Source organism: Vanessa atalanta, chromosome 28, assembly GCF_905147765.1.
Source record: "Vanessa atalanta chromosome 28, ilVanAtal1.2, whole genome shotgun sequence".
Lineage (NCBI taxonomy): Eukaryota > Metazoa > Arthropoda > Insecta > Lepidoptera > Nymphalidae > Vanessa > Vanessa atalanta.
In genome coordinates, this window is record NC_061898.1 from 6,042,338 (window position 1) to 6,068,351 (window position 26,014).

The 26,014-nt window shown below is 34.0% G+C and overlaps 1 protein-coding gene across 1 annotated transcript in view; it reads left to right on the forward strand.

Moving 5' to 3' along the window:
* Positions 1-912: 912 nt before the first annotated feature.
* LOC125074817 (protein phosphatase 1 regulatory subunit 3C) overlaps positions 913-26,014 on the forward strand; it is a 50,264-nt gene continuing 25,162 nt past the window's right edge. The window contains exon 1 of the mRNA XM_047686248.1: positions 913-1,122. The gene's annotated coding sequence lies outside the window, so the exon portion shown is untranslated. The remainder of the gene's footprint in view (positions 1,123-26,014) is intronic.

Genomic DNA, 26,014 nt, shown 5'->3' on the forward strand with positions numbered 1-26,014 from the left:
GACAATACGGTCGCGCGGAATGAGCCCTCGCCAGGCGAACATGCAGCCTCCGGGCGAACGCGACGGCGGCCTCGCGATATAGGCCAAACGACTTAGGCGTATCTGACGATTGACGAGTCACCTCCGTCGTAACGCTTGTAGCCAATCCTTGCGATAACCAGCAGCGAAGACAGCTGAACATCAAATATACTAAATCCACCTTAATTAATCACAAAACAATGTTACGAACCAGTAATGAACACGATAACTTTCACTGAAGTTCAATGTAGACGACTATTCTTTATACATTTCCACGACACACCTTTCTCGAAGCATCGGCCATTTTGATTTGCACGCCACTTGAAAAGATGAAAATTGAAAACTTGAAAAGTTCACTTGACAGCTACGTTTCGTTACTACCATGATAACTCAAAAAATGTTTCTTAAAGCTATTTATTATGCAGTTATTAGTTTGAATTAGTGACTCTTATTAAATATCAGAAAAAATAAAATCAAATCATATAAAATATTGTATTACAGCATTTACATTAAAAAGAATTAAAATAATTATTCTAACTTAATAATAATACTGGCAATACTTTATTTTAATTTCAAAATCAAAATGATTACTATTTATAATTGTTAGGCTTAGAAAAATATTTATTCCTTGTTGTTGAATAGAGAATATAAGATATTAATTACGAATATTAACAAAAATCGTTTAAAAATAATCTGGCAAGGTTTTTGAAAACCAACAACCAATGATGAATGAACCGACAACCTTTTTGTTGTTAATTTAGAATTTTACTTTTTAGTGCAGTAACGTAGGCGGTAGAGAAAGGTGTTACGGCACTTTAGTTATAAGTATTATTTACATAAGTTTTATTTAGTTTATCATATTATGAATTATAAATGACAGCCTTATTTAATATCAATATTTATAAATTAATTTCATAATAGTATTTAAATACTTTTCGACATTTAGTAAACTTGTGTTTGATAACAATAAAGTTAGTAAAATAATTTCTTATATTTGACGTGTGCTAAAAAAAGAAAAAGAGAAACAAGAATTCATTATGGAGTTAAAATATTTATTTTTAACATAACCCAACTGCGTCAGCCGTAAAGAAACCGAATAAGAAGGTATGTAAAAATTAAATGCTATTGTCATTCTAATTTTAAATCGAGTAACATAATAGATTCAAAAGACGTTTGAAAGAGATTAACATTAAAAAGGCATACATATTTCATATTTAAATTTTCCGGTAACATAATTGTATTTTTTTGTCATAAGTTTATGACGACACATGCAACTTTAGAATATTTGTAACCTTCTATTTTCAAATTTACTTTATAGGAAATAAAAAAAAATATATATGTTTATGAATTATGATACTAACAATTTACTTATAATTAAACAATATTGCGTTTTAAAGAGAAAATATTGACAGGCGTTGTTTTTTATACTGTTCGCTTCGCTCAAGTTTTAGGGGTTGATCGTTAGGCGTTCCTTGTGATTTTCTTTGGAGTTTAAGCTTGTTTCATACTAAAGTTAATGAAATTTCAGTTCAGTTCAGGTTTCAGTGGTTTGGCCGTGAAATAGCAACAGACAGACCGTCAGAGTTTCTTTCGCGTTTATAATATTAACATATAGTATTAGTATATATTAATTTACTACGATAATAAACAGATAGTCCTCATTGTAAGTAGTTATCGTCGATCTTAGACATCAGTACCTATATTACGCGGACGCGTTGCCATAACGCCGTTTTGATGTTAAGAAATTTATTTTCCAATAGAAAAAGACGGAACGCTTAATATATTAAGGTATAATAAAAGCAACAAAAGCTGTCTGTCTGTCCGCCTGCCTGTTACCAGGCTGTATTTCATGAACCTTTATAGTTAGACACTTGAAATTAGATGTCAGATGTATTTCTGCAAAACAGTATAAATTTATTTTTGCCGTTATAGATAATCGTACGGAATCCTTAGTGCGCGAGGCCTACTCGCACTTGACCGGTTTTTTTTAAATATATTAATGAAAAGGTATCATCCAGCTGAACCTGATTTTCTTTTATCTTTCGAGTCAATGTATCTTATATTTTAATTAGCAATTAAGAGGACTACAAGAGCTAAGTGCCCTTGAGAATCGCACGCACACACTTACAAAATCGACAAAAACGGCAAACCCGTGTACTAAGGATTAAGCGAGGTGACGAGATTACGCCCAAATATTCTAATAGATGGCGCCAAACCGAGCGACGTAAGATCAATCATAAATCTCATAAAAAATAGATAGGACAACAGAATTATTTTTATTTCTTTCGATGTTAGTTAACAAATGATTATAAAATAAAACTGATTCAATTAAGCTTACAATATTTTTATTTATATTTTGTATACAATAAAATAGACAGTTAGTTTTAACCTTTTTTTTTCTATTATTTATATTATTATACCACAATTAGTTCTTATACTAAATATTGAAACATACCAATTTTTAACATTTTATAAAAGTTTAATGATCTATTAATATAATAAAATCGTAAGTGTTCGAAATCTGTAGTGACCGTGGGGTAACATATAGCGTAGTATTTGTTCGTTTTATTAATATTGGTTCATAAAGAAAAAATATATATTCAATTAAAAAAAAAAAAATCTAAATATTTACTAGAAAAAAATGTTGTCAATTCGATTTGGTTGAATCATTGATGAATCAAAGGTTATTCATAATAGGTTTAATCATAAATCTCATAAAAATAGATAGGATATTAGAATTATTTGTATTGCTTTTGACTGTTATTCGAAAATGATTAAAAAATAAAACTGATTTAATTAAACTTAAAATATTTTTATTTATATTTAGTACTACAAAAAAAAAAAACATTTAGTGTTAATTTTTTTTTTAATTTTTTTATTTAATTTCACTTGTATGTATTAATGTTATTAAATATGTCCTGGAATCTTGGAATAAATATTACACCCACTTTCAGCTGAAAGTTGGCACACATATTTAATCTCGATGACAATGCACGATTCATGAATTGCTGCTATATTCAATCCAATATGGCGGACGTTACAAAAAATTTAAATTTATGAATTACGTACAAATGACACTTCTAAATATTCTAGTTCTCTGGTTCACAACAATTACATTTTTTTTGTTACGACTTTACTTTTTTTTATTATTATTAAAATTAGTTCATACATAAATTTAATTCTTATTATAAACAATCGATAAAATTAACTTCTTACGCAATATAAATAGCTTCCGTGTTATTGTTTTCGACTTTCTTTATTCTGTAAAAAATTAATATATGTTAGTAATTACATTTTTATTAATTATAAAATTATGTATTTAAAAAATATGTATCTTAATATGTCATAGTAGTTATAATGAAAAAAAAATGCTTCGAGTTCATGGGGATCGAATGTAGTCACTTGATCCCCATGAAAGTCAATTGATGTTTTCCTTCCTTTGACCAAATACTCTATCGTAATTATTGAGAATGGCTCGAAAAATCTGATTATATGCGAGCTGATTGCACATTTTTCTAATAGATGTTTTCAATATTCATAATTTATAAAAAAAAAAATATGTTTACTAATTAAATACTCTTACCTTTTAATATCGTTCATATGTATTTTCGGCGCTTGATTTATATAAACGTTTTTTAGTTTTCCTCACGCGATTCACTTTATTTCCCATATTTACACAATTAAAATTTATAACAAATAATATAATAAAAAAACAAATGCCTAATTACTACTACACTATTTTAACTTAATATATTTATTTACAAGAAAGAATAAAATTTATTATAAGAAAACATGAAACAATGAATTTACAATTAAAATTACAAAAAAATATCTCGTAACGTAATGAATGATGCGGCGAAAAGATCGACACGTCTGTATAGCATCAGGCCTCGGCCGGCATTGTGTGTACACGGCGTTTACGCACACATGCGTACGCATTTTGTTCGAAAATAAGAATATCGGATTTAAAAAAAATCTATTGATTTTACTAAAAAAGTGACACCCAGGTTAAATAGTATATTGCTTGTAGAATAATCTGACAAAAAACCAAAATTATGGAACGTATATAAGTATAGTTATTATTGATTAAAAGATCTTTTTAGAGGTAACTTTGTGATTTTTTTCTATCGTACCAAATTAATTAAATCATGTTTTCAAAATAACAAATACTTAGCATGTATCCTGAAGATTATCATATATTTTTTTCATTTGGTTTACTGCATTGGATCATATACTTTTTTGCATTATAAAACTTGCATTTAGCTCATGTAGTCCCCTTAATTACGGTCGAATTTCGATGGCGACCACTGTGCGAATATAAATGACTGCCCTGTCAAATGGCGAGTTTACAAGATCGCGGATTCCATGGGTTCAAATCCCCGGCTCTAACCATGAATGAAATGAATGAACGAAATTCAGTACAGAAGTCGATTGTCACGTAACTATTCAATTGTTTTAAAGAAATAGGTAAGTCACGGCGCCGTAAGAAATTTTAATCGTTGCCCACATCGTCATAGCGTCCCAACCTTGGCAACTGGCACAGTCACCCTTCAAAACTGTTGCAGAACTATCGATAGTTTGACTATCGATAGTTGACCTTGAAAACTATTCAGGATATCGATAGTACTATCGATAGTATCGTTTTGACCAATACTAGTAAGCAATATTATTGGAAGCAGCGATACTATTGATAATATCGATAGTATCGATAGTTTTAGACTATCGATAGTCAGTGAATGAATTTCGAGAAAAGGATAATGATCAAAGTTCTCGTTAATGTTCCTTGAATCGAGGCCATGATTTATCATTGATTTTGTTATTTTTTTGAACATCCTCTTTGGACACCGACGGTTCGTATGTAATTAAGTAAATTTTACACTTCTATATTGTTGTTACCTGGCTTACTAAATAACTTATCTTGAGAAAGTAATACTATCGAAGAATAACTGGCTATCGATAGTACAAAACTTTCGATAATATCGATAGTTTAGGTCGTGGGGAGCTATCGATACTATCGATAGTATTTACACGTGACATAATATCGATAGCCGGTCGATACTATCGCTTACTCCTTAACTATCGATAGATTATCGATTGTCTATCGAAAGTGGACTATCGTTATGCAAACAGTTTCCGTCAATAAGTTAAAATCTAAGCTTCCGCCCTTTTAAATTTAAAACAACATTTACTTTACAAATATCGTGTTAACTTAAGAAGTTTTTGTGAGAAAATGTCACGTCAGATACCTTTTTTTTTATGAGGTAGCGTGTGGTTTCTGCGCAAAGGAATGTGACTCGAAATGCCTAATGTTTACTAAAACAGATATAATGGTTATTTGTTACAAAAAAAAATTAAAAAACAAATAAAAGTTTTCTTAGATTTTCGCGATTATTACACATTGAAATAAAACTAGTTTTTAACGGATTTAATCGCGTATCGAGTCTGCCCGTGACCACGAACACTGCAAAGTGCTCGAAACGTCGGGATGTTAAAATAATTAATATACGCGATTAAATCCGTTAAAAACTAGTTTTATTTCAAATAAAAGTTTATCAGAGAATCAGCAATTTAGAATTAAGTATTTAAAATTGATAAGTTTGATGTTTCTTTCGTTGATTAACTGCGAATTTGATTTAAGGTTCTTTTTTTAAGACAGTTAATAATGGAACAAGGAATATCTGTCTGTAGATATTTATTTAAAAATATACATATGTATAAAAAAAAAATCATCCTTATTAAATTAAATCTTTGATTCTTATTAAATCTTTTAAAAAGCTGTATCCATGTTTAATTTGTTTATTTTCTCATTGTGAATAAAGTAATATAAATATAAACTTAAAAAAAAAATAAACTACATGCATCAGTTTGGTCAAAGTGCGCAAACATTATTTAAGTTAACGAAAAGTTTATTTTAATGACTTTAATATTCCTTACTTAATATGGTTGACTGGAAACCGGCTGTCTTGGTATGGGCATGTTATGCGGAGGAATGAGGACCATGTTGTGAGAAAGGTTTTGAGTATGGATGTGGATGGATATAGAGGTAGGGGACGACCCAAGAAACGATGGATGGATTGTGTGAAAGACGATATGGTTAGAAAGAATGTTACTTGTGAGATGACGTCTGACAGAGAAGTATGGAAGAAGAAGACATGCTGCGCCGACCCCAAGTAAAATTGGGATAAGGGCAGGAGGATGATGACTTAATATGGTTGATTCCCTATACAAACTTAAATCCCCCTTTTCACATACTTAAGGGATGTTTTCCGCGATAAAAAACTAACTAAACTAACCCCGGGACTAAATCTATCTCCACACAAAATTTCATCTATATCGGTTCAGCGATTCAATCGTGAAGAGGTAACAGACAGAGTTACCTTTTCATTTATAATAATAGTAGGGATTTAAATAAATTTCCGAATTTGACGATTTTTTTTTATCATAATGATGACTTTCTTTCCTCGAGGATAATTCATAAAATTATTCATCTGTTATTCATAAACGTGAATCAGTTATTTTCAGTGAAGTTCGTAAAGAAATTGTTAAATTTTATCATTCTTTAATACAAATACTTACCGATAACTAACTTCAATAGAACGATATAACATTGTATGTCTTAGAAATCTCTTTGTCATAGCACTTTAATCGAATAAGACATTTTAGTATTAAACACTAGCAGCTGGTCCCAACCTCGCTCGGCTATATTACGAATAGTGTCAGACATGATTTTTGGGAAGCTTTAACCGAGTAGCGCACGCAACGGAAGCTCTCAAAAGGAATGATTTTCTCTCAATTCTGTAGTATTTTTCATCGGTATGCCTTCCCCGAGCCAAGATGGCCCACTGAATTTTCATGTGCTTAATTTGTGTTTATAATTCATCTCGTGCTCGGCGGTGAAAGAAAAAATCGCGAGGAAACCTGCATGTGTCTAATTGCAACGAAATTCTGCCACATGTGTATTCCGCCAACCCGCATTGGAGCAGCGTGGTGGAATATGCTCCAAACCTTCTCCTCAAAGGGAGAGGAGGCCTTTAGCCCAGCAGTGGGAAAATTTACAGGCTGCTAATGCTAATGAATGCTAACATGCGTTCCCCGATAAATGGGTTATTTAACACTGAGGGTTTTTTAAATCATACCTTTATTTCCTGTAATTAGCGCGTTTAAAGAAACGAACTCAGATTTACAATGTAAGTAGATCTAATAATCTGTAACAGTCAAGGTTAAGTTTAAGTTCTAGTGTGTGTTTAATAAATGCGGCTGTCGCAGGTCGTCGTCACTTTATGTGAGTGTTGGAGTGAAAACTGCTGAATATGCCGTCGCCGTAGCCGTAATCGGTCAGAACGACATCATCACCATAAAAAATAATTTAAAATTCGCTTCAGTGTGACCGTAGGTAACCAAATAGTCAACTGTCAAGATCAAATCAAATCAAAATATACTTTATTCAAGTAGGTTTTCACAAACACTTTTGAATCGTCATTTAACAAACTATATTGAGTGAAGCTACCACCGGTTCGGAATGCAGATTCTACCGAGAAGAACCGCCATGAAACTCAGTACTTAGTGTTTTTTTACATTTAAAAATACATAGTTATGTTAGCTAAATACAATTATATATATATATTTATATTAAACATCTTACCTGGTCAGATAGTCAGAAGTCAATAAGATAGATCGTTAAGATAGTATTAATTAATTATTAAAATAACAGTGAATTCATTTAAATATTTCTAAAGGTCATTGACATTCGTGTTATATTTTTAAATTTCTTGTTTCTGTTGACCAGTTGGAGTAATTTTCCGAAAAACGATGGAATTTTTTGGTATGAGCCGCTTATATCGTTCACCACTAATGAGTTTCCGTAGTAGTGTAGATATTTCCCCGAGTTATGAGATTTCGAAGTTCCTGATAGAAGAAGAAGAAAATGATAAAACATTTTTGAATATTTCGACGCTTACTTTATAGGAGGAGGATTATGAAGTCTGCTAAGTTAAGTACAGTTGCTGGACAACTGCGTATAAATATCGCATCGCTCAGCTCAGCGCTTATTATTTGACGAGCAGGTGAACACACCCGTGGACAGGGCCATTATTGCCCATTCCGGGCCCATAGGGTAATAGAATGGGTGGGGGGGGGGCAAGTAAGTAAAATCGACAGAGTAGGCGAACCTGATAGTAAGTGGTATTGCGAACGAAGCGAATTATTGCTGCTCGGCAGTAATTGATATGATGAGTGGTGGTGGTGGACCTAGACGGACTTCTTTACGATTTACTTAACTAATCAGCACAAGCAAGCACAAGATGAACACAATAAACAAAAATCAAGCATTTGCTAATTTAGTACTGCGTGCCCGGGTTTGAGCGACTGAATATGACGAATCTAAAGTGCTCATATAAGCCTATTGGAATTAACAATACACTGATTTTGAGAGCAGGCCTTGTAACGTCAATTTTGCCATAATAGTCAATATTTTTACATTTAAAATGTAATGTCGTGACTGTTGATAATGGATACTGATGCTAAAATGACAAAATATAGATGCATTTTTTACTAGATATTAAAAAATTAGAATTTAATGAACTCCACAATTATGTATTAGGATTAAAAAAAAATGCCAAGGTCAGCTGAAGATACACACACAAATAAACACTTTGTGAATATTTCCCAACTCACACTTGACACGATTATGTTGAAACCACGCGGCGGTCAGCTGGACCGGTTATCTCGTAAACTAAATACTTATTCCTTGTATTACCACGCGATCGGCGCGTGCGCACGTTGCTATGCAGTTTCACTATAGTAATAGACTTTCACTTGTCGATAGTGTAAAAATCATTTGTTTTAAAGGGAACATGGATTAAAATGTCTGGTTTAGGAGGTAATAGTGGTTCAATCGGGTTTAATCTAAGAAATTCCCTATCCCAGTTCCCGGGGTGCAAACTATCAGCAGAAGCATCCCAAAGTATAGAACTTCTCCTGTCACCAGTGAAGTTTTTGAGGTTTCTGCACTACTCCAAGGTCCAAGTATTTCAGCTGCAAATGGGACATGGACATATTTTGGAATAAGGGACGAATATTAAGATTTACCGCCGTGTTGCTTTAAATTGTATGAAAAATTAAATGTTCTGAATCCTTAATTGATTTCACTGATCTGGTTTACAATGGCAACTAAAAAACCATCCAAAAGCAATTATAAACGCTCCTCAATACATCTTCAATAAGAATCATCACGCTAAATGATTTGGATAAAACGTTGAAGTTACGAATGTTTTGATTAAATACTTCCCAAGATGACTGAGATGGCTCAATGCTGAATTAACTTGTGTAAATCATTCGTGTCGTCGGTGGTAACTTCATTTGATATAGTTTGTTAAATGACGATTCAAACGTGCTTGTAAAAGCCCGCTTGAATAAAGTGTATATGAGTATACCTGAAGACAAAAGTCAAAGTCACAGTAAAAATCTTTATTCGATATAATATAATTACCTGTGTAAATAAACAATTTATTTATATAAGACTTATTAACGTTAAGTCTCTAATTATATCGATATAACATTTTTAAAAAGGTTACTGTTAATCCTGACCGTGTGGAATGGTGGCAAGAATGCTAGCAGCACTTCGCTGTTGAAGAGCAATCCCGTCCCTCTGGGCAAACAATGAACCAGCACTTCTGTCATTAGTGGAGACAATAAAGAGGTGTTATACATTTGATGAAGGTTTTTGCACTACTGCTCCTAGTCCAGTGTTTCAATACCCTTAGACATACTTATTGACTGTCAATAAAAAAAAAATCTACGACAGGATTCGAAAGAAACACCTAAGAAATCAGAAAAACAGAGATTATTAATAGATCATTACTTATTTTTTTTAATTTCTATTTAAAACGACCTGGACCCGATCCTCTCATTTCCAAGGCGTGTTATCATCTTGAAGTCATTCGTTTTATAATAATAAATATAAAAAAGTAATATCCTTTAACATGTAAATGTCTCTTACCGGTTTCTTTGAATTTTGGAATTGAATAATTTGTTCACTGGCAATGGAGCAGCTTGGTGATACACTCCAAAACTTTACATTGGAAAGGAAGAAAACAACAAATATTTACAAGCTTTGAGTAAGAAGTAAAGATACTCTATTTCCAGGCAAACAAACCCGTAGGTATCAGCTAGTGCACACAGGCAGGTCACTACGTGTAATCTCTGCCTTTTTATTAACCCTTAGGTCAGTATGCCAGTGTCATTTTAATTGGTATTTGTCGGTAGATAAGTCGGAAATCTTCGTAACGTATCGTGTCAATATCGATCAACAAGCCTTCTACTAATTTTGGGTCAATGATATTTTCTCATTCAATTAAAAATACTAGTTTTCGCCCAAAGATCGAACGTCGATGGGAACTTAGATGTTGAATCTCTTATACGGTACGACATGGGTTCGAGAACTAACAAATGGACCGTCTGAATTGGACACCACTACTTGTAGACATTGGTGCCGCGAAATTTAACGGCTCCTTACATCGCCATTGTACCATTAGCCTTGGGAACTGAGATATTATGTCCCTTGTGCCTGTATTTACTTTGGCTCACTCACCCTTCAAACTGGAACACAATAACACTTAATATTCCTCTACCCAGACGTGCTTGCACAAAACCCTACAATCCAAAAACCTACATAAAGAAAAAAATATATTTAAAGATCAAATAAATATTAATTATTTAGGTACATTTGTTTAGAGAACACTTTTGTGTCTTCTACTTTAACTTGTATGGAAAATTAATAATATACTAAATCAATTTCATTTCTCTGACCTGACTTATAACTGAATGGTAACAAAACAATACTTCTTGAATAAGAATTATCACGTTCAGTAATAAATAAGCGTCAATTAAATGTCAAACTTGATGGTAGCATCAAGTTTGACATTTAATGGAAGTGATATCATTGGTCGAAATCATAAATATTAGTTTTGAATATCGGTGAAGTTATTATCGGATATTTGGATAAGTACTTAAGTAAAATTTACATATATTAATCGAGAACTATTCAATTATTTATATAAGTCATGTTTGAAAAGATATTAATTAATCTTCAATCTTCATTACGTTTATTATATTAACTCAATTAAAATAAACTTCCTTCCAAACTAGCGGTAACGTTATAAAGAGTCGTCTAGTGGTCGAAATTCGGCAATAATAATCATAATTTATGTTTTTACGTTTTTTTTATTGGTAACACTATATCTAAATAAGGAAAATAAAGCCGGTTCGTCCGCTCACAAACAGAGGAGAAAAAGTTATTGATTTATTTTTGACTATTTGTACAACTTTATTTAAACAGGATCTTACAAGCACCGGGATGTCTCCATTTAAGAAGTTTCAACAGGTTTGGATTACGGATTTTTTGGATTTTCGGATGGGAGGAATAAAAATATATGATAAATTATATCATAATGTTACCCATTTAAACAGTATTTCGAACTATATGAGAAGAAAAAAAATCAGGCTGTTAATAAACAGAAGTCTCAATTAAATTTAATTGTTAACCGATCGAATTGACCGCTGATTATTTTCCAAATAAATTCAATTGTTTCTTCGGTTGGATGTTTCAATAATTTAATGCAATAATGGTTCTTACTTATATTTTACTTTATCTACTAATATAGTACATTAGATCTATTTACTAGTCAGAATTTTACCCCCCCACTCATCAGATATTCTGCCGCCACACAGCAGTACACAGTATTGTTGTGTTACGGATTGAAGGGTGAGTGAGCCAGTCTAACTACAGGCACAAGGGACGTAACATTTTCGTTCCCAAAGTTGGTGGCGCATTGGCGATGTAAGGAATGGTTAATATATCTTACAGCTATATTGTCTATGGGCGGTGGTGACTACTTACCATCAGGTGGCCTATATGCTCGTCCGCCAACTCATACCATAAAAAGAATTTTGAATTCTATAGATACGAAGTTCTTGTACGTGACGTACAGTGGAGTCGTTCGGAAAAAAATCGTCACGTAACGAAAAAGCATGCTTTCCCCCCTTCGAGCGACCTTTGCCTTTTTCTCTGTCTCTGTACTCGTATACGGGCTTAGCTTATTTTTTGTTATTATTTTAATTCACACTGGATTATTTGATAACAAATTTCTTATCCTCATTTTATTATTCTCAAACGTTCTTAATTTATTTTATTGTATCTGTTATTTGTTGCATATAGCTAAAGCAACTTCGTTCCATCGAGGTCCTGAATGCGGCCTTATAAGCACTGTACATTACTTAAAAAATATATTTCGATATATTCTTATTTTATAAACTTAAAAAAAAAACAAAAAACATAAATGGAAAATTTTACTCATGCTTATATACCTAACACAGTCAGTTATAATTTAAACTTAATCTGGTTGAAACGGAGTTTCAAATAAAATAAATTACGAACAGTTAAGTACATTAAATGAAGTTTATATGACAGAAGGCAAAGGCATAAAACAACAAATCCAGGTTAAAGATAAAAAAGAACTTATAAATATAAATTAATTGATTAAAATTAATAAAATTTACATTTCTCGTGTTAACGTTCGTACTCCTCGATTATATACAATGATAATAGGTCGACCTCCACTGCGATTATAAATTAGTTTATTGACTTTTGTTTTTTTTTTTAAACAATATGCAACAATTCTTAGTTTAAAATGGTGAAATATATACAGCCCAAGTGTAAATATTATCAACTGGTGATGGGCGTCTCTAACTGTTTCATTGTTCTAGCGGGTAGCATATTTGGCTTTAAAGTTATATAATAAAAGCAATTTTCTTAAAAATTTGATCAAAAAAATTTATATAATAAAGAAAATAAATAATTATTTTTACTAATTTTATTAAAATATTTTATAAGTTGTAAGAGTCCCATGCACGAGGGAGATGTTATGATTTTAGCTTCCAAGGTTTGTGGCGCACTGGCGCTTTAAGTTAGTTGAAATTCCTTGCTCCGCCCATGCTTAGTGACCATTTACTATCAGGTGCCTCATTTACTCGATCTATACTAAAAAAAAAAATAAGCAAAGGAACCAAACAAAACTATACTTCATTTTATAATTCAGATAAAAATAATTAAAAATTTACTATAGATAGCAGATTATTACATATTATAGTTTTAATTTAAATATGGAAATGGAATATGACAGTTGAAACATTTAAAAAACATAAAACCAAATCGAATACGAAACTCGATTTCCGATTGGAAGTAATTTGTCATCTGTGGCTTAACATTCCAGCCGTCATAAGCGCGGGAACCGAAGACATCGAATAAGGCAACTTACACAAGATTATTTATATTAGACTAGTGCGTCTTCCGCGAAATTTCGCGTTTATACAAAACATTTTATAGAAGCTTCGAAACCGATGACAGGATTTGTTTTGATTTTGTTTCATTGTAAACTGAAAGTCAGTCATATACATTCGGCGCCAAAATGATGAAACCTTTTTTAAATGAAATTTTTAATATCAAATATTATACATTAGCTTAGTTAGAAAAAAAAGACCCGCTGAATTTCTTTCGCCGGTTCTTCTCAGGTCAGGGTGTTCCTTTTTTCGAACCGGTGGTAGTGTTTCATTTGACTATCAATAAGTAAGTGTAATGCTTTTGTTGAATAAAGGAATTTGAGTTTGAGTTAGAATTGAAGTATGTCGAAATAAATTTACTTTATTTTTTAGTAGTACCTCTCTAAAAATAGTAACAATTTAGTAAATTTCAATCAAGAATTCTCTTTTATTTTCTGCACATATACGACTGGAGCTCTTCAAAACGATGCTATAATCGAATTTTTATGTGCAGCCATCGTCCCATAATCACCGGGACAAAAATCCGCTTATGCTATGAATATATAAGATATGTCGTACTTAAGAGTAACTAAAGCAAAGCCAGTTTTATTGTCTTGGTTTGCGTGACAGTTCGCTTGACACTCGTCAAACGTCATAGTAATTTATTAGAGTGCGTGTACTTTTTTTTGACGCGATTAGCTTTGTCAGATTATTTAGAGGTATAAATATAATGATAGATAAGGTACTGTTATCAACTCCGCCGAGGTATCACGACTTGTCACGTACGAATGCATTTGTTAAATGCAAATGCTTTGTAAGATAGCAGAAATGTGTGGAAATTTTGAACGACTTATAATGTCAAGCAACAGAGAGTGCAAAATTACGATTGTTTTTTTTTTTTGGCTTTTTGACAACGATTTTTATTATTATACTCTTCATGAGAGAACTACATACAATTTTAAAGATAATTAAATGGTAATCAATTCTGTAGTTGAAATAAAAAAAATAATGTGATCAAAATTTAAAAAACATCAAAATAGTCCAAAAATGTTTCTCGTTAATCAAGTGTGCTTAAAAACGCTACCTTGCGACACTGAGTATTTTTTTTTTAATAAAAGACTCGTACAAACTTTGAGTTCAAATAGAATTGTTTTTTTTTTTCGATTCAATGATAGTTAAGAGTCGCGCTCTCTTGGATTTTGAAATTGCCTCTGTACGTGAGCAGACAAAAGTGATCTTAACGGCGAGGGGTTTGCAACATTCAAAATTTGTTTCATTAATGGCTAGTACCTGCGGCTTGATCTGCTTCTGTTTTATTACGTGTTATTTACCCAATAATTTCATCTTATTTGTTTGAATAGTTCAGACAACCTCCGTGGTCGAGTAGTGTGTACACCGGTTTTCTTGGGTACGGTACTCCGATGTCCCGGGTCTGATTCCCGGCTGAATCGATGTAGAAAAAGTTCATTAGTTTTCTATGTTGTCTTGGGTCTGGGTGTTTGTGGTACCGTCGTTACTTCTGACTTTCCATAACACAAGTGCTTTAGCTACTTACATTGGGATCAGAGTAATGTATGTGATGTTGTCCAATATGTATAATTAGAGGTGAAAGCGTAACAAACAAACGAATAAACGAACACAATTTGGCAGTTATAATATAAGGATTACATACAAATGTGACCGCAGCGGTTCAGATGTCTGAGGAGTGTGATCAGCCTTACGGATTAAAAAAGTAACGCTACGGCAAACGTCACGTTATAAAGAGCCAACCATTCGTCTCTATAATATAATCCGTCGGATACTTTCACGGTTTCCAATGAATAAATTTAAAGCTTACATTAAAAGCACTTTAGTTAGTTTTTTAATGAGATAAAGGCGGCCCTACAAATTGGTCCTAATATTACGGTCGGTACAAACTTCTAACAATAAGTAGAAAGGAAAAAGTCGCAGGATCGATTATGACTCCTTGGGCTCTTGTCGCCCTCACTCCTAACACAAGTGACAAGCTTAAAAGGAGTATTACTAATTCCTTAAGTAATTTGGAGCATTGAAAGTACTGTTTTTTTTTAAAAAAGGGACATAACATCTTTTCCAGATTGGGTGGCACATGCCAATGGTAGCAATGGTTGATATTTCTTACAGTGTCATATATAAAATATGACCTGCACAGTTTTAATACTATGTAATGAACATGCTTTATTTAGTCTTTTCCAAATCTGTGGGTTGTATATAATAATAAATAGTATATGATACAGCGTCATTAAAAGTATAACACCTCGCTTTATTCGCTTTATCGGAATTGCGATTCAACGGGGAAATGCTGCTAGCATTCCCCTGCCCTTATCCCAATTTTACTTGGGGTCGGTGCAGCATGTCCTCTTCTTCCATACTTCTCTGTCGGACGTCATCTCACAAGTGACATTCTTTCTAACCATATCGTCTTTCACACATCTATCCATCGTTTCTTGGTCGTCCCTTACCTCGATATCCATCCACATCCATTCTCAAAACCTTTCTCACAACATGGTCCATATGTCCATGGCCCACTATATAATGACCACGCGGTCATTATACAGTAACTTTATTTAATTCATATTTGTATATTTAAGGGTGTTTAATATTAAGAATTCTTTATTGGTAATTTAAAAAAAAAAACAGTATTTTCTATATTTAAGATACAAGTTTGTGCTATAAAACGTAGATGTCGTATCGTGGTAAGCTATATTTGGATGATATTAAAATAGAATCACGTCTCGCGCGCGTGATGCACTCGTTCCTTATTTATAGCGTATTATAATACACCAGTAACCCGGCCTGGTTTCGCACGAGTCCACATAACTTCGAATATCCTAAAACATACGAGTATAAGTCATAGTTTAAGCGGAGCCAGTAAAACTCTAATAATTCTCGTCATTTTTATTCATAACCTAAACCTTCCTCATGATTCACTCCGTCTTTTGGTTAAAACTGTGTGATACCGTTTGATAGCTTTTTTATCGCGTTCAAACAATCGCGTTATTTTCTGTTTATTGCGTTTCCTTGGTGGAAGGGCCTAGTGCGAGCCCGTCAGGGTCCCACTCATCAGATATTTTATCGCCAAAAAACGTATTACAGTAGTGTTACGGTTTGAAGGGTGGGTGACATAACATTTTAGGAAATATTCAAGATAAGAGCGTAGTCCTTCCTTAAAGGACGGCAACGCACCTGCAAGCCCCCTGGTGTTGCAGATGTCTACGGGCGGTGGTCGTCACTTTCCATCAGGTGAGCCTCCTGCTTTGCCACCTATTTCACGATGTGCACTGGTGTGTGTAGAAACACAGGCATATTCTGTACTCCTTCATTCTCATAATCCAACGGACCTTCAAATCCAATACGACCGAAGAAAAAACAGGCACAGACTTTACGTGCCTTTCGACAACGCAAAATTTTTTATATGGCAATTATTAGATGATATAATACTTTGGACTTATAAGTGGGTGGGAATCACGTTTTATAATACTCTAGCAACACTGCGTGATGTCACCCGCGTTGAGTATTATACTATTTAGCCGCGGATTTACTCGCGCTTCTTCATACTTAAACCGCTGAATTCATTTAGATGGAATTTGGTATAGAGATTTGAGGAAGGCCATCTAAGGGTAATTTTTTATTTAACTCTCTTGGGGGTAAAATTGTAAATCTATATTAAATGCACAATGTATTTAAGGTACTTAATTGGATAAGGATTAATGCTGTATTGCTTAAAAATAAGCGATTATTTCTCGTAAAAAGTAAAGAATAAGAAATAATTATTGTGGGCTATCCCTAAGAGATAGACATATACCATTACGGACTTATTTGAAGACCTTTTTAATTTGTACAGTACTGTAGTACATTATTTTTATCTATCTCGTAGGGTTCAGCCAGCGTTTCGGGCCGACCGTCAGGGCGTCACGGTAGCATGCGTAAGCGATCCCGTGGCGCCCGCCGAAAGACGGAGAGGGTACCGCTGGTTTTTTAGTGGGTAAACCCGGCGTACCTGGGCGCACACGGCGTCCAGGGCTCCGGGGAGTCCCACACACCCCCCCAATTACCATCACGTGGGGGAAGCGCGTAAAGCGTTTTTCCAGCGAGAAAAAAAAGTGTTTATTTACGACATCAATTTGGGAACCTCTAAAATGATTCGAGTTTCTCTACTAAAAATACCGCATCAAAAACCGTTGTGTAATTATAAAGATCTAAGCATAAAGACAGACAGTGGTAAGCGACTTTGTTTTATACGTAATGATATATTGTGCCTGAAAATCAACAAGTATTAGCCCCATGCTTTTTCGTCGTCTGTCTAATCTTGTGTTGAGTAATATGCTTTATTTATTAATTTTTGAATCGCCAAAGTCAAAAATATCTACGGAATTTTATCATAGAAACTTATACCATATCCAACTACAACGAGATGACAGCAAGTAGGTTTTATATGAATCCTTATTCGTTCGAAGCCGGGCCGGTGAGCTTGGCTACAAATAAAACAGTCGCGTGTTCATTCATAAAAATGATTATTTATCCAACAATTAAGGTGTTATTGTTTTTATAAATAACATCACGCCACGCCTTTTGGCTCTCGTTTGTCTGTCAATATCTTGGCTCCGATCGCTCATTATCTTCCTCCCACTTAATTAATTATATCGTCCAACTTTTCGACTGTCACTTGTGTTACGTGTGAGATTTTACACGTTTCACGGATGTAATCAAAACACAATCTCTCATCAACGCAACAATGATAATATTTCAAATAGTTTGTCTAAAGATTATCATATGATTCATAATCTGACTGTGAACGTAACTCTGTCCGTCTTTTGCCTTTTCACGGCCAAAACTGAACCGTACTAGATAAGATTTGATTTGAAGCAAGCTTGAACTAGAAGGACATTTTTACGCCTAAAACTTGACGACTAACTCCTAAAATGCGAGAAAAGCCATACGATACTAAGTTACGCTATAAATTCATTGAAAAATTAAAATATCCCTTGTTTTGTTGTTGTTTTTGTTTTGTCTTCCTTAAGATTGGCTTACATTTTATTATATTAGCAGCCTGTAAATTTTCCACTGCTGGGATAAGCCCTCCTTTAAGGAGATTTGGAACATAGTCCACTACGCTGCTCTAATGCTGTTTGGTGGAATATACATGTGGCAGAATTTCGTTGTAATTAGACACATGGAGGTTTCCTCACGATGTTTTCCTTCACCGCCGAGCACGAGATGAATTATAAACACAAATTAAGCACATGAAAATTCAGTGGTGCTTGCCTGAGTTTGAACCTGAAATCATCGGTTAAGATTCACGCGTTCTAACCACTGGGCCATCTCGGCTCACTATTAACTATATACCTAAAATTCGCTTCAGTGAATTTCAATGAAATTCTGCCACATGTGTATTTCACCAACCCGCATTGGAGCCGTATATGCTCCATACCTTCTCAAAGAGAAAGGAGGCCGTAGCCCAGCAGTGGGAAATTTACAGGCTGTTTATGTTATGTTATTAAATATGTCATACTTCGACTAGTCTCACTTAAAAGTTCCTCGTCCTATCAATGTTGAGTTTTTGTTAATGTTCGTGTTTAGTCCATTTTGTAAATATATTGAACGTAATAAGATTACGCTGTAAATAGTATTGTGATAGTTCTTATGTGTTTTAATAGCAATTTTTTTATCTAATTATTATTATTGTGTTGTTTTAAGTTATGGTTTTTCAATAAGTCTACTACTATTATGCCTTCAAAATTAAATTGAGCCTGTGATCTGGACCGCACCGAACAATCTCTGTCGTGTCTTCTCCATCGCACGTGACATTGGCGAAATAATGTTCCTTTTTGGCACAAATAAAAGGTCTAACGTCACTGTCGATAACTGGCCTTTGGTCATAATTAATTATTGTAATCGTAAAATACTCCTACTGTTTATCGCATATCAGATAAATTCGTTTCGAATTTTGCGATGTAGTATCAGATTACTATATTGAATAATTCTTTGATTTGGCTCTCAAATATATTTTCAATGAAAAGAAACTAGAAACGAAAAGCGAACGTAGAATATTTGCAGAAATCAAACATTATTGTTTGTCGAGTAGATTTCGCAAAAACTCAATGAGCGTGTTAAGTTTATTGATTTTAGCTTTAGGTAATGTGACTTTCTAATTGAATTGCATCAGAAAAAATTCTTGATTATTGAGGATGAATTCATGTTTCATTCAGCTGTTATTGTGCTTGATCAGACCAAATAAAGGGTTTCGTAATGGAGATGTATGAGTTGTATCTTAATTATTTATTAATTGATTTATTTTGTTAATTGTTGTTAAAATTCTAAATATAGCTTAGAATACTTGGGTTTCTCTTCTTGGTTGATCAGTATCTATTAAGTTTACAGATGGTAGCACTTTGTGTAGGGAAGCAGTTTGGGTGGCCCAACATCGCCCTATCAGTTAATCTATCGACAAATATGAGTACATTGAGTTGTCTGTCTGTTGTCTGGGTTGTGCGTAAAGTGTTGTCGAACAGATACACCGAGTTTGGAAATTATCAGTGTTACTCATCCTTTCTTCAAAAAGCATGTAAAGGTTACTCCTAACCTGGGGATTGACTATGAGAGTTAAGGAGTAGAAAATGCTGTGCGTTTGCGTTCACCTTTCTGGGGCATAAAATCTCTTGAACAAGTCTGTCCTCTTCTAGTATTTGTCGTAAGCCTTCATCGAAATTCGGTCAAAGGAACATTAGATACGTGGAATGGGTTTCCTCGCCTGCCTTTCTTAAACAACAAATATCAGTCATAGTCTCTCTGTCTAGTACAATAACAGTATATCTGTATCATACAATGTTTGTAGAGTGCATTAACATTGTATTAACTATGTGATAAAGATAAATCAATGAAACATCTACGAGTAGACGATCAAGTGGATTCATTCGAGTTCTATGCCAAATATTTCCAGTGCGTCACAATAAAGATATTCATAGATTTCTGTTAATAATCTTTGAAATTGTTTTCTAGTAGGGCTTGTTCAGACTATATCATGACTGACTCGTTGACCACTCACGATCAATCACACACCTCACTCAGAAGGCTGCACAATGTACATCACGAGGTCCTTGGTCGATTCGAAGTCGGGTCATTGAAGTTGGGAGCTTTGTCGAGATATTTCAACAAATACAAACAGTCAGGAGTCTGGGAATTGGCAATGCTTACCAGAGTTTACTATTGCGCCTAAAGTTTGGGAGTGAGGGACTAGTGCATTTTATGCCCAAACGCAACTAGTCCATTAAGTACGCCTTCCTAAAATAAATAAAGACATCAGTGAGTATGCCAATAATATTCGACCTTAAAATGTGTCGTGATCGTCAATCAAAAATGATTAGTGCTAATTAAATTAATTTGCCAATAAATCAGAGTATTACTTGTACATCTTATGTTGTGATGGATGTTTTCTGGGAGCCCTTACTTGAGCTTCCCTTTTCTTGGCGGAATCTCAGAACTCTGTTTCCAAGCTTGGTGGTACTAGACGTCAGCGTTAAGTACAATAAACAATTCAGATAAAAAATACTTAGATTACGTATCTACATATCGTAATAATTACATATATTGGACAGCCATCCTTACGTTTTTTTTTTTTATGGCATGGTTTGGTGGACAAGCATATGGGCCACCTGATGTTAAGTGGTCACCACCGCCCATAAACAAAGGCGCTGTAAGAAATATTAACCATTCCTTACATCAGCTATGCGCCACCAACCTTGGGAACTAAGATGTTATGTCCCTTGTGCCTGTGATTACACTGGCTCACTCACCCTTCTAACCGGAACACAACAATACAGAGTACTGTTATTTGGCGGTAGAATATCTGATGAGTGGGTGGTACCTACCCAGACGGGCTTGCACAAAGCCCTACCACCGAGTAAAAAATACGTGTATAAAATATAAGTGATCATTGCTTACAGACATGACATTGGCGCCGTTAGGTATATGAACCATTCCCTATATCGCCTAATGCCCAACCAACTTTTTAAACTGACTAACGACACAGGCGGGCTTGCACCAAGAGCTTCAATTACGCTCCTAGTCGTCCGAAGTCAGCAGCTTGTAGACGAAACACACATTCTTGAAATTTATGAAAATTAAAAATTTCATATTATATCAGAGACAAGGTCGACACGGAGACACAACGCCCATTATAATTTGAACGACTTTTAAATGGGTCATTGTTAGTATATTTATAACCAGGTGTGTGCCTGATGGGGTTTCCCATATGTAACATCTCAGTAATAGTCCAGAGTTACTCAAATTGCTCATAAGAATTTCATTTTTGATTGATTACAACTCTCATTGCTTATTATTAAAGAAAGTCGGTACGTCTGTCTGTCTTAATATGAGAAAAAATACTTATTTTGTTATTTTTATTTAATTTAATCTATTATGCAGGAAAGTTTCATCATATGTAGTACAAATAAAACCAATTTTAATCAATCTCTACTAATACATACATACACTCATTATCAGCCTGTAAATGCGTCTTAAGATTCAATTGTTAATGACTTTAGACCAAAACCATGAAAAGAAAATCTTCAAATTAGTACATGTGAGCTGCAAAGGCAGATTTAAAGGAGGCTCAGGAGAGGGTAGCCTCTATACTAATAATAAATACGAAATTAAGTCTGTCTGCTACCTCTTCATGGTCAGACTGCTGCACTGACTTGGATGAAATTTGGAATAGGTATAGTTTGAGTCCCAGGGAAGGACATGGGCTATTTTCTCAATTCACTGTGCCGGTTTGTGTGCTAAAGGTAAAGATTTTCGCGCTGGTAATGTCGCAGGTTTGTGGTTAAAGACATTTATATCTCAAAAGAAATTACATTTCATTTAATGAGAAAACAAAACATAATATTACGTACTAATTGAGTTGTGAGCGTTTTAGACAGACACATTTTTTTTACATAATCTTTCACAATATCTTTCACAATATGACTTACATAATTATACAGGATATAGTTTTTTTTTTAAAATAATAATAGGTATATAAAACAAAATGTATTTTAATAACTAAGAAAATAATAATGTTTTAAAGTGGTTAATATTTTGTAAATATTAATCTATATTGGTTTTAACGTAATGATTTTTAATAAGACATACCCACATTTTTTTAACTAGTAGATTATAAATGTTGTAAAACGTAATCCATTGAATTAAGAATTACAATAACAAAAAAAAAAAACCGGCCAATTGCGATTCGGACTTACGCATGAGGGGTACCGTATCATCTATACATATAATAAAATTGGAGTGTCTGTTTGTAATATTAAAATAACCCATTATTACTAAATGCATATGTATGTATTCACGTTACATATACCTAAATAACATTTTTTACAATTCTTGTCCTTCTGTCTGTCTGTTTGTTCCGGCTGATCTCTGGAACGGCTGGACCGATTTTGACGGGACTTTCACTGGCAGATAGCTGATGTAATAAGGAGTAACTTGGCTACAAGTAGCTAAGTTACTCCTTATTACATCAGCTTTAGAATTATATGTAAAATAATAATAAAGTTACGCTTTTTTATTAAATTCAAACGCGCACGAAGTCGCGGGCACAGCTAATTATATATAAAACAGCAGAAAAAATGATCTACCATAGTGGGAAAAAATGGGCTCATGTCCTTTAAATAGTTATTTCAATCCGGTTTTTTTTTAAGTATTTGTTATAACGGCAATATAAATACATTATCTGTGAAAACTTCAATTGCCAAACTATCAAGGTTCATGATACACAGCCTGGGGACAAGCGGACAGCGGAGTCTTAGAAATAGGGTACCCTATTTCTAAGTTGTATTATTTGGTAAGAATATTTTGACTAATAAGGCGTATGACTAGATAAAGGAATACAAAGATGAAAATAAGTGTGGCGTTAGTATTCATTGATTCCCATGCGGGTTAAACAATAAATTCAATTATTTTACTTAACAATGTAACTGGTTGTTGGATAAGAGTAACTACTGAGTTTCTTGCCGGTTCTTCTCGCAGCTTTTTAATTTAATCCAATAAAATTTCGATTCAACAGCAAGAAGAGCCTCTATATATATATATTGTTGGAATAAACATCTTAGCCGAGCGACATCTGCGTCAAGTCAAACAAATACACTTTAAAAAAAAAAAAGAAAAGGGCGGGAGTTTTTGGCGGCAGACAGATTGGATCGCGATTATCATATTGACTGTGTAGCGTTGATGGTTATTTGTCTTGTAAATTAAATGTTTTTTTTTCTTTTGTGGTAAATTGATTGTTATTATAAATTAAAGGTCATTGTTGTAGAGGTTAGCTTATTTGTTTTTTTTTCTTTTAGTAATTCCTACTTCTGGTTCTAAAAATATATATATATATATATACATAAATATGTCGTCGATTACGAATAATTGGTAATTCAGTTGATTTTGTTGTATCTGTGGGGTGTAAACGCCGTGACGTAATGAGTCACGTGATCGGAATTGCTTGAAGGGACGACTGTCACATTTCGAATTCTTTTGAGTCGGAAGCTAAATTTTATTACAAAGTGCGATACAGTACGGCCCTTCCAAACGGGACCGTTGGTTCACGCAACTCGGATAGTTATAATATACCTACTTTATAATTTGTGATTACTTATTACCTCCATAAAATACAAGAATTGTTATACTGTATCGTTTTGGTTAATTGCCTGAGACCTACGCCATGAACCCTGTACCAGAAGCTGCTACCGATGACGGGCGTGCCGCTGATCGCAGTCGCCGTCATATATATAAGCTGAGAGGGGCTGATGTAAGTTACCCTGTCTTTTCTGTGCCCCTGACAATGTGTGCAAGAATTTACAATTACCGTTCGAGAAGTTAAGACGTTAAAGCGTAACGTACAATCTATCGACTTTATAATAAATACTAGTTTTGCCTGTGATTTCATTCGTAGCGTGACGCCCTGACGAGCCTAAAGCCATCAACGAAATGCACTATTTAACACGAACACCAAATTTTCGGCAACGCACCTGCAAGCCCCCCGATGTTGCAGATGTCCATGGGCGGTGGTAGTCACTTTCCATCAGGTGAGCCTCCTGCTCGTTTGCCACCTCTGACATAAAAAAACACCGTTTTTTTTAATCGACTAGTAGTTCTTGATATACGCGTTCAAACAAACAAACTCTCCATCTGTACCGTATTAGTACAAGATTAGGTGGCACAAGTGGGAGTGAATGAGGTGAGTGTATATCTTTTCAATAGCTCGCTCTTGTGCGACGTTATCATAGAGGTAATGACCTTAGATAACACTCGGATTGAAACTATCGCGTATTGTTTGTTCAAAAGGAAAAAATACAATAATCACCCGTCGTGTTTGGACAAATTACTCAAGAACAGAACTGGTTTTTGAGTGTATACGTCTGTGTAAGTACTCCAGTGTAACTACAGGCACAAGGGAGATAATATCTTAGTTTCTATAGTTGGTGGAGCGTTTACGTTTTTAAGTATATTTTGATTTTGAGTTGTATTAGCTAGAGGGTATTTGTGGTAGAGCCTGTCTAGGTAGGTATCACGAACTCCTCAGATGTTCTACCACCAAACAGCTGTCATTGCTCCAACTCACTATTGTTGTGTTTCGGTTTAAAGTAGTGTCACCTGCACACTACTAAGCGATAGTATCAATAGTCTCAATAGACTCCGCAAAGTCAATAAATCATTCTGGGGCAAGGTATCCGCTTCTATAATAAAATTCCGAAGACATTTTTAACTTTGCCGTTTCATAGATTCAAGTCAATTGTAAAAAATACATCGGTAAAGAAGGCATATTATTCGATACAAGATTATATTGATGATAAAAAAGCGTGGAGACATAACATACTTTTATAATTGTATTTAACTAACATGATACTGAGTTTCTTGCCGGTTATTCTCGGTAGAATCTACATTCCGAACCGGTGGTAGCTTTACTTTAAATAGTTTGTTAAATGACGATTCAAAAGTGCTTGTAAAAGCCTACTTGAATAAAGTATGTTTTGATTTTGATAGTATTGTCACGTGTCAATCCTGTCGATAGTATTACAAAAACCATTACTTTTAACCTAAACTATCGATACTATCGATAGTATCAATAGTATCGCTGCTACCAATAGTATTATTATACTTATAGTATACTTAGAGAGAGCTAGCGATACTATCGATAGTACTATCGATATCCTGAATAGTTTTCGAGGTCAACTATCGATAGTCAAACTATCGACAATTCTGCAACGCTAAAGGGTGACCAAAGTTACAAGGGACATAACGTCTTAGTTTCTATTGTTGGCACATTGATTAAGGAATGGTTAATATTTCTCACAGTGTTGATATCTATTGGCGGTGGTGATCACTTACCACTAGGTGGTTAATTTGCCAGTCTTCTTATCTATTTTAAATTAAAAAAATAAAGCTTGTAACGTGACCAACGATAATGGCGACAATATAAAATAATAAAAACCACATTACCACCGCCCGAGTTTGGTGAAATATCTATACGAACATTATAAATGCGAAAGTAACTCTGTCTGTCTGTTGCTCTCTTCGGCAAGACAGCTGGAGCGATTTACGATCTTCATACCAAATTGCATTTAGTATGAAAAAAGCTTGAAGTCCAAGGAATCACATAACCTAACCAAACCTTTTTGATCTC